Below are 9,847 nucleotides of genomic sequence, written 5' to 3'. Positions count from 1 at the left end.
GGTTGGCGGATTCTGCTTGGCCTAAAAATTGGTGGAACCATCACGTACGACCTTGTGAGCAATACTCACTATGTCTAACGTTATTTATTAGCTTTTCGGGGTCATAAAAATACTATGCATAGCCACATGGATCCTACTAGTGCTATGCACGACCACTTGGATCCTACAAGTGCTTAAAAGGTTAACGAACTATGATTGACCTGAAATTTGGCGGGTCCATAAAAAACAGTATTGTGAGAAATACTCACCATGACTAATGTCGTTTTTGGTGTCTCGGTGTCATAGGAATACTATTCACGGCCTCATGGAACCTGCATGTGCTACGCACGGCCACTTGGATCCTACAGATGCTTAAAAAGTTGACGGACTTCGATTGACCTGAAAATTGATGGGTCATCAATTGAAAACGTCCTAGTGGCAACATCCTAGTGGCTAACACTCATTGCTTCGCCATGGATAACATTATTTTTTGGCGTTTTGCGGTTATGAAACATGAAGTGTCGTAGGAGGTAAATATTAAGGCAAGCACAAAAGGATGCAAATAATCTAAATTAGTGATATAGTTTTGTACAGTATAATTACTACAAAGAAAGGGGAAGTTGGCTCCCTTGCAACTTGTCTTATTCCACGAGCAGCTGTACTCCTCTCCAGGACCTGGTTTTCAATCATTTGGCGGAAGACTTGCCTATGAACCACAAATTCGTTGTATACGTATATATACATGAAACTTATTTGTGTAGTAAATAACTAAAATCATAGTGGCCTATGGTGTTCAAGATGCTGTACAATTTCTTCAATCCATAACCCGACCAGCAGCTTTCCTGGAACTTATGAAATCAAAGCTTGCAAAAAGCGAGGAATTTTCAAAGCTATGTTCTCTGTAATCCAAGTATATTTTTACTGAAATTAATAGATTTTGGCTCCATTACTTGCCTGTAAATGCCTTGCCAAATTTCAGCTGCAAATAGCCTCCACAGAGAGTTTCTTAGAGGTATTTGGACAAGGATCTCCTCCAAAGACTTCAGGCACTACATTTACTGAACAAGATTGCCGTCCAATGCAGTTCTGTGATATCCCATTTGAAAATATCGGAGGAAGTACAAAATAAACAGGTCAATGACATTATACAGATTAGCTTATGATTAATAAGTGAGATTAATGCAAGGCTAAACTTATGCTAGACAAGACTAAAATACAGAATTTTGAATGACATCAGAAAATAGTAGCCATCAGTCTGCAGAAAAACATTTAATCCTTGATCTAGATGAAGTCTAGGTACTTATATAATGTGAAAAAGAAGTTGACATACCTTTTCAAATGCATCATACGACTTATGAGCGTGGCAGCTACCCTCACGGTAGTTTCCACAAGTTCCTTGTGGTAATCCATAACTCGCGAACTCTATATTTGAGATTTTCTTCCCATCTGAGCACCACAAATGAGCTTTTGGTTGCATATTGTTAGATTTCCCAGAAGTTGCCATACGCCAATTTTTAAGACTTGGCTGGCCTTCAACGATATGAGCACAAACTCTGGCTGTTGATCTTCTGACTAAAGAAATTCCTGTTGGGTCACCTCCCCATTCTTCAAACACTACCAGTAGATTTCCACTTGGTTTCAGCCACGATCGTGGGACATGATACCTGAAATCAACAGTTTCGTAATGATAGTTGTATTTTCTTTCAAACAGCAAGCTAATGTTTTAAGCTTCTTGTGTTTGTCTTTTCTTCCCCTTAGCACCTAGTTTGAATAGGCTGATATTAGCCACTCTGGTTTTTAACTTTTGCTATTAGTAAGTGAGATTGTCATGCTAACCTTTCCACCAAAACTTGGACTACTCCACAAATCCGTTCCTCCTCCCCACAATAATTAAAAGCCCCTAGGTTTGCCAGGACTTATGGAAATCACTTACCATCTTTGAGAAGGCTGCCCGCAGTTAGCGTGACATTTCTTCTCAGTGTAGAGTCCTGCATAATTGCATTTACCACAGTTGCCCTCTGCTATGTATCCAGGCCAATGGCGACCTACGCCTTCACCATTTATCCATATCTGACCTTTTCCCATACTTCCCATATCTAAAGCTAATGGGTCATTTCCTTCTGGTGCATCAAATGTAGCCTGGAAAAGATATTAGTGCTACAGTATGATTCTAAAACATGTAAACTTCTAGTTTTTTATGTTACCAGGATCCTGTATTACTGTAATGCTTGAACCTGTATTAATCTACCTTGTACCAAGTCAGGGGCTGCTTTTGAGCCAAGTACGAATCTTTAGCCCATTCAACAGACGAACTTCCACTTAACGTGTGAAGACTTAATGATTCACCTTTCATACCAACCTGCATAAAAGCAAATCACCAGGTTCTGTAGATATCATGGGACAAAATGTTGTTCTCAAATCAGGCTTGCGAATCTAGACTAAACCCTTGGTGAAAGAGAGGAATAGAAGGAAGTAATGAGCGAACCTTGTAAACCCATCTTTGTTTTGTCAAATCTCTTGTCCCCTCATTTAGACCACTCAATGTGACTGGACCAAGAACTCCAGCGTTCCAAGTCTCAAAATGCAAGCCAACATTCTGGATTGGACTTAACAACGTAAGAAGTAGAATTACAATTGCTAAATCCAGAAGACAGAGAAACAGGACATGGGAAACTCACCGGGAGACCAACAGCAACACTGAGCATAGAAATCTTGTTAATACCAGCTCTTAGTTTCACATTGCTACTATATGTCAACTTTGGGTTGTCCAATCCCCCATAAACAGTTCCTACCACAAAAGCAAAGTATAAACGCCAAATGGTGATAAAAATAGACTTAATAGATGTATTTATCAACACTTGCCAAATAAACAGCAGGTCTCAGTACCTGATAGTTGGCCATTGATGAAGACATGCAAGGCATGACCAGCAGACATAACAGTAAGAAAAGGTTCCTTTCCATTCTTTAGAAATCCTTCATTAGATGCTATGTTTACACTGGAGGAAGCGCACAGAATGATTATTAGCAATATTCAAATTACCAAGTAAAACTAGAAACCAATTTAAGGAGATAAACGTACGTACTTTGTCATGTACCACAGATAGTCTGAGGAATCTCTAGAAACATTTATCTGCTCCCATAGTCCAGTGGCTGAAAGTATGTCACTATCATCAGCGGATGGAGTTTCTTCACTGTATGATTCCCAAGATAATCCACCACCAACAGATGTCTTCTTCATCTGCGAGCTTTGGGAGCTAATCTGCAGCAGTTATCAGAGGACGTTAAGACTTTTGATAAAAGCACTGTTTTCCTAGGTTGAAAGAAGTATCCTCTTTCATTAACCTAGCAGTGTTGTAGACAGCAGTTTTGCAATCAGGAAGAATGCTGACGGACCATGGAGGCAGGTCATATTGCATATTCTGAAAAGTGACTCTAACTGAAAAGGTTGGGTCATAGTTGGAAAGAAATGCAGCACACAATCCGGATTGTGAGTTATACACATGAGCCTGTGTTGGATGTCAACAGCTAAATCAGTTTTGGAAGAAATCAAGATGATAAATTCGATTAGAAACTTCGAATTGTCTACATCACACTAACCTCTTGATTTTTGCCGAGCCAAGTTACTGTTGCATAGGATGAAACTAAGGCTGGTTCAGATAACTTGATAGCTTTATGTAAGTCTCTCAAGTGCCCATATTTTGGTTCATTCAGCAGTCCTGTTTCATCATACAACAAAACCTTAAAGTCAATCTTGTAACAGTAACTGCTTGCTAGAAACTTTATCATGTTTCTTCTTTTGGTTGCACAGATGATTATAAAATTTGAGAGAACAGAATTCTATTACTTGTTTTATTGTGGTTTTTGTTTCATACCATATTCATCTAATGGAGCATCATAATCATAACTAGTGGCAATGAAACGCCCTGCAGATGTCCGACCAAAATTTGTTCCCCCGTGATACTGCAACCAAGACGATATACAACAACAACAACAATAACAACAAACACAGTGAATTCCCACAATACAACATATGAAAAAAGATGTAGAATTTCTTATAAAATCCAATTAACTCACTACTTAGAATGAAAAGATTAGCTAACCATGTAATAATTGAAGTATGAACCATTGTTCTGAATAAACCTTGCAACTGCAAATGCCACATCTTCAGCAGGTCTCCTAGGAACTGGACCACCAAATTTTGTATACCTGAGCATAGTAGATAATACAACATTGATTAGAAATCCAACAGAAGAAACAGAAGGAGTTGAACTCGCGGAACTTACCAGGCAGTCCAGACTTCTGTCCACATTTTTGGTTTGTAAGGTTTATTAGGTTTAAAATTTTCGCAGTAGAAACCATTGCAAGTATCAATCTGTAACAAGAAAAAGAAAAGATATTAGCATATTTAAAGAAAGCTTGTATTTTGAAATTAGGAGAAGTAGCTAACCACAGGATCAGGGGCATCTTCTTGCTTACACATGATCCATGGGACTCCAGTATCTAAAGCCACAGCCATTTCAGCTGCCCATTTTGCATAAGGTTTACTAGGATCACCAACTTCCCACTCTATTGGTCCATACTCATTTTCTATCTGCCACATTTAATTCCCAAAGTTGCTTTTTATAAAACAAAGAAATTAAGGGGCACAGAAAATTAGGATAAAGAAAAAAGAAACAATCTACTAATAGAAACATTGAACTGATTATAATAGACAAAGTAAAGACAAGCCATAAGTAGATTCTCAAACCTGGGCCATAATAATTGGTCCTCCTTGAGGTTCAAACAAATTTTCTGACTTCATCATGTTGACAATTTTCTCAACAAATCCTTGCATGGCCACCTTCATCATACTCAAACAAGTAAACATAACTGAAACAAAACAAATAAAATCTAGTTAGAGTAGGAATACAAAATTTGAATCAAAACCTTGAAAGGCTGATTGTCTGCTCTAAATTCCATTCCTGGTACATATTTTAACCAAACAGGAAAACCCCTGCATCAAAAAGCAGAGTATAAAAACAAGGGAACTGAAAAATATTTTAGCCAACTCAAGAGTTCCATTCTTGAATGGAGTTTTTATGTATATTACCCAAAGTTCCATTCTGCACAAATGTAAGGGCCAATGCGGAGATTAACATAAAGTCCACCTTGTTGTACCAGTTTAATGAATTTAATCAGATCATACCTCCCCTCGAAATTAAACTGAAAAAGTGAATAAAGCAGAAAAGAAACAGTTATAATTTTTTATTTCAGTTCATGGATTATACTAATACGAGGATAAATTGTTAAGTCAAAAGAGTGGAAAGTAGTATTACTTTTCCAGGAGAAGGCTCATGCCCATTCAGAACACATAAGTCTCAATAACATCTAAACCTCCATCTTTAGCCTTTTGTATAAGATCAGGCCACATCTGCAAGTTTCCAAAAGGAAAATTTTTTTAGACCAACATAAACATTAAAGGAAACCAAAAATTTACAAGAAAATTAGACATAGACATAGGTCAAGAAGCCATGAAAATGTAGCAAAATATACAATTTCATTTTGGTGCATAATATACCTCGGGAGTGCTTCTTGGGTAGTGAATAGAACCAGAAATGAGAATTCTTCTCTTCCCATTGATGACAATGGCTCTATCATCATACGTAACACTAGCTCTAACTGAAGAATAAATGAACGAAAAAAAGACTACAAAGAGCAACAGTGACACATTTATTCTCAGCATTATTACAAAGATAAAGAAATGACACTTTTGAGAAGCAAAAGAATACAACTATATTTATGGAAACAGTTACTACTATATTTTTTAGCACTTTTGGTGTGAATCATATATATGTAGATTTTAATGGTGGTTTGGATTAGTGAGTGAAATGAGGAATGGAAGCTGCAACTGAATTTATAGATTCATGAAAATGGGGTCCACTTTCTTTAGATGGGGCACACACTTTTCTGACATGGAACTTAGGTTATCCAAATGAAGTATCTTAAAAAACTAATTTTTTGGTTTATTTTTGAATCCTAGTAGTTTTTGTTGGAATGAAAATATTCCATTTAATTATGATAAGAGGGGTAAGCTGCTATTACTTTCTTGATTTAGGTGGAAATGCGTTGGTTCTCTTTTACTACATGTTTTTCTCACAAAGGAATAGAAATGTGTAGTTTTTATAAAGGAAAAAATGTGAAAAAACAATTGATGTTGCTATGGATGGAAAAGACTTCCAAAGGGGAGTGATTTTTAAAGTGACAAGTTTTGGGATTGAAATTTAGATACTTTGTTTTATGTGCTTCCACACCAAGAGTGAGTTAGTTGTACTTCCTTTTTTTCATGTACTGCAAAATAAAAAAAAAATAAAAAAAAGAGGAAGTCAATCTCCTTTTAAAAAAATTGCTAATAAAGTACATGACTTTAATTGTTCTTCTCAACAAATGGCCATGCCATATATCCTTGGTGAAATTTTCTTTTTTGTATTTATATATGGCTCACTATATGGAATTAATAGGAATACCACTTAGAAATACTTGAAGTATAAAAAAAGAAAATGACAAGAAACTTAACAATTAGCACAAATTTTTCTAATTAATTCTGTAGCCAATTTTGTTTCTGGTTGCTTACTTTTTATGGCCATTACAATCTACGCTTGCACGAGAAGAAAACTTTAAAAGAAACTAAAGACAAAGCAAAACCACGTCGTAACGGTCCCTGTTTTCAAATTTGGATCTTCAGTAATGCAAGACGTGCAAGAGAGAGAGACACACTTTTAAAGCCAAGATAAGGGGATGTAACAAGCGAATACGAATACGAAGCAATTGCACCGTCCTTTTACAGTTAGACAAGTTTTAAATAATTTAAAGTTATTGTTTACCCGAAAAACGGATAGAATTAAATTTATACGTAGTGCTAAGGGTATGTGGTATAACTTAACACAAATCGTAAAAATGAATAGAAATATCGAGTGTTGACTGTAAAGAATGAAAAATAAGCAAAGTTGGGAAGAAGATGATTTATAGATTAAGCAAGATAAATCAATTTATGAAGCTAAAAAAAAGGATAACTCTTCAATATAGGAATGTATGATATCTCAGTTACAATGTATACAAAAACTTTCCCTTTACAGAAATGTAGCCATCCTCTTTATAGTGGAGGATCCTACTTTAGATATAATTAAAAATACATAGTGGGAAACCCATGATAAATCAGTTTTTCCCTAATTTCCGCCGAGATTCTTTCCCTTAGTGCGGTTGCAATGGCTCTTGTCTGTGAACTCGAGCTTGATCGGACTCGGTGTTGGTCGGTATCGTTTTTAGAGCTCGATGCGGATTTAAGCTCGATGCCGACTCGGGTCCGGTAATGACTCGGGCTCGGTATCGGTTGGCCTTTGCCCCTTAAGCTCGATTTTATAACATCTCATCATAGTTCGATTCGGACCCGAGCTCGATAATGATTTCGAACTCGGTGTTTGACCTGTACCTGAAATCTGAAGCTCGTTTGTGCCATCTTCGGAACCCCTCTCGATATTACGAAGTCTTCCTTTGGTCCATTATGATCTCATCTCGATCAATCGTACGAATGCCGAAATCAATTTCGACCGTTACGGTTACTGAATTGAGTTTTTATATATAGTTTTTCTGGTTGTAAAACATTGCTCAATTGCTAGTACTAAAATCTCACCAATTTAAAGCAACCTTGTTTTAGTATACCAAAATAAATAAATAAAATACTTTTAAGTCGACGAGTTATGAGTCAGCTCTTAATTACCTCATGTTGTTCATCAGATGTAGCATTGGTCTTGATGATAAGATGTACTAGTAGTCAATTTTATTTTAGTTTATTTTCCAATTTTATAATGTAGCTTCAACGGCTGTCCAAAGCAATTATTTTTTCTCTAAAACATAATTTAGTGGTAACTATTTATTCATCCTTAACCAGAGGTCTCGGATTCCAGTCCCTGGGTATGAAGTCGCCTTTGTTAGGGAGCGCTTTACCCCCAATGTGGGACTTTCCGGCGCGAATCCAAATTTAATCGGGCCCCAATATGAATATCAAACACCGGGTGGGAAATCAAAAAAAGGAGGCATCCCGTAGAAACCTTGGATTGCAACCATTTATGAAACATCTAAATAATGGATAGTCTTACATTACAGTGAAAGTGAAATGATAATATATGTATTAACAATACGTGGATTGAAGTGTTTAACAAACTATAATATTCATATATCTAATGCATTAACCAAATAACACCAAGAGATTTCCTAAAATGTTTGACAACTTGGATTGGCATGTTTTTTCGTTGTGCATAGGAGTGGCAAACGGGCGGGTCGGGTTGGATATGGTTCGGGTCGAAAACGGATAATGAAAAATGGATAAATTATCTGACCCTACCTATATTTAATACGAATAAAAACGGGTTAACCGACGGATAATATGGATAACCATATTATTCATGGCTTCATGAATATGATCGCTTTTGAGAGAATTCCTAATCTCCCAAATTTGAGGAAACTCCCAATTTGAGGCTTACAAATGTAAAAGTTAAACCCACTAGTTATTCATTGGTTACCTATTGGTTATCCATTTTCTAAATAGATAATATGGTTCTTATCCATATTTGACCCATTTTTAAAAAATTCATTATCCAACACATTTTTTAGTGGATAATATGGATGGTTAACTGTTTTCTTTTAATCATTTTGCCACTTGTGAACATAGACATTTAATTGTTTGAGCATTTCTAAATTTGTGGGCTTTGGTGGCCCATTTTATTATAGGCCCACTTAATATGATCAATTTTGTATGTAAAAGCATAGGAAAGCTATGAAACACTTTTTGTCCCCGCTTACCCTATGATCATAACTTCAAGTTTAACAAATATTTTTAATACTATTAACTTTTGGTCTTGAAATTTTACCCATATGGCAAGCGGAGGTTAAAGGTTAAAGACTACCCCAAAAAGTCTCATATTGAGCAGGTTCCACTTAAGTGATGTTGAGTTTGGTCATTCTTGGTCAATTGTTTAATTGGGCTCAACAACAGAACATATTTAAGCCCGTTAGTCTTTGCAGAAGTAACCTAATTCATCTTTTAAATGGTATGGGCTAGTTTCTTTATACCCTGTTATTTAAAGTTTAGCCAAATTTTCAAATCTTGTGTAAAAATAGCTAATTTTTTGTTAAAAATTAAAATAGCTACTAAAGCAACATTGTTAAAATAAACTTCCAGTCACTTTCTGGGAATCTGACGTGGCTAGCTCCCGTGTATTACACATACTTGGTTAAATATGGTAGTTGACATCTCAGGATGATAATAAGCAAAAATGGTGTGGGATAGCCACTTTTTAACATGGTATTTAGTTTTTATTCACTATTTTTAATGCTGAGCAAAAATAGCCACTATTCTATTAAAATTAATACGAAAAGACATTTTTACCCTTTCTTCAAGAGTGTTGTGTAAATATTAAGGACATGGTGTCCTTAACATTTACTGTCCTTAACATTTACACTGCACACATGAAGTTAAGGACGCCATGTCCTTAATATTTACACTGCACATATGAAGTTAAGGACATGATGTCCTAAAATTTAACAACGGAAAGTGCAAATACAGGACACTTTGTCCTTAATATTAACACATCATTCATAAAGTTAAGGACATCATGTCCTTAATATTTACACAACACTCATAAAGTTAAGGACACTATGTCCTTAACATTTGCACTGCACACATAAAGTTAAGGACACCATGTCCTTAACATTTACACAGCACATATGAAGTTAAGGACACTATGTCCTTAACATTTACACTGCACACATGAAGTTAAGGACACCATGTCCTTAACATTTACACCGCACATATGAAGTTAAAGACATGAGGTCC

The 9,847-nt window shown here is 36.0% G+C and overlaps 1 pseudogene; it reads right to left on the bottom strand.

The window, feature by feature from the left end:
* Positions 1–533: 533 nt before the first annotated feature.
* On the bottom strand, positions 534–5,826 carry LOC104099110 (beta-galactosidase-like; annotated as a pseudogene).
* Between the last annotated feature and the right edge of the window lie 4,021 nt (positions 5,827–9,847).

Source organism: Nicotiana tomentosiformis, chromosome 7 (genome assembly GCF_000390325.3).
Source record: "Nicotiana tomentosiformis chromosome 7, ASM39032v3, whole genome shotgun sequence".
NCBI classification, from domain to species: domain Eukaryota; kingdom Viridiplantae; phylum Streptophyta; class Magnoliopsida; order Solanales; family Solanaceae; genus Nicotiana; species Nicotiana tomentosiformis.
This window is presented reverse-complemented; position numbering and strand designations above follow the sequence as displayed.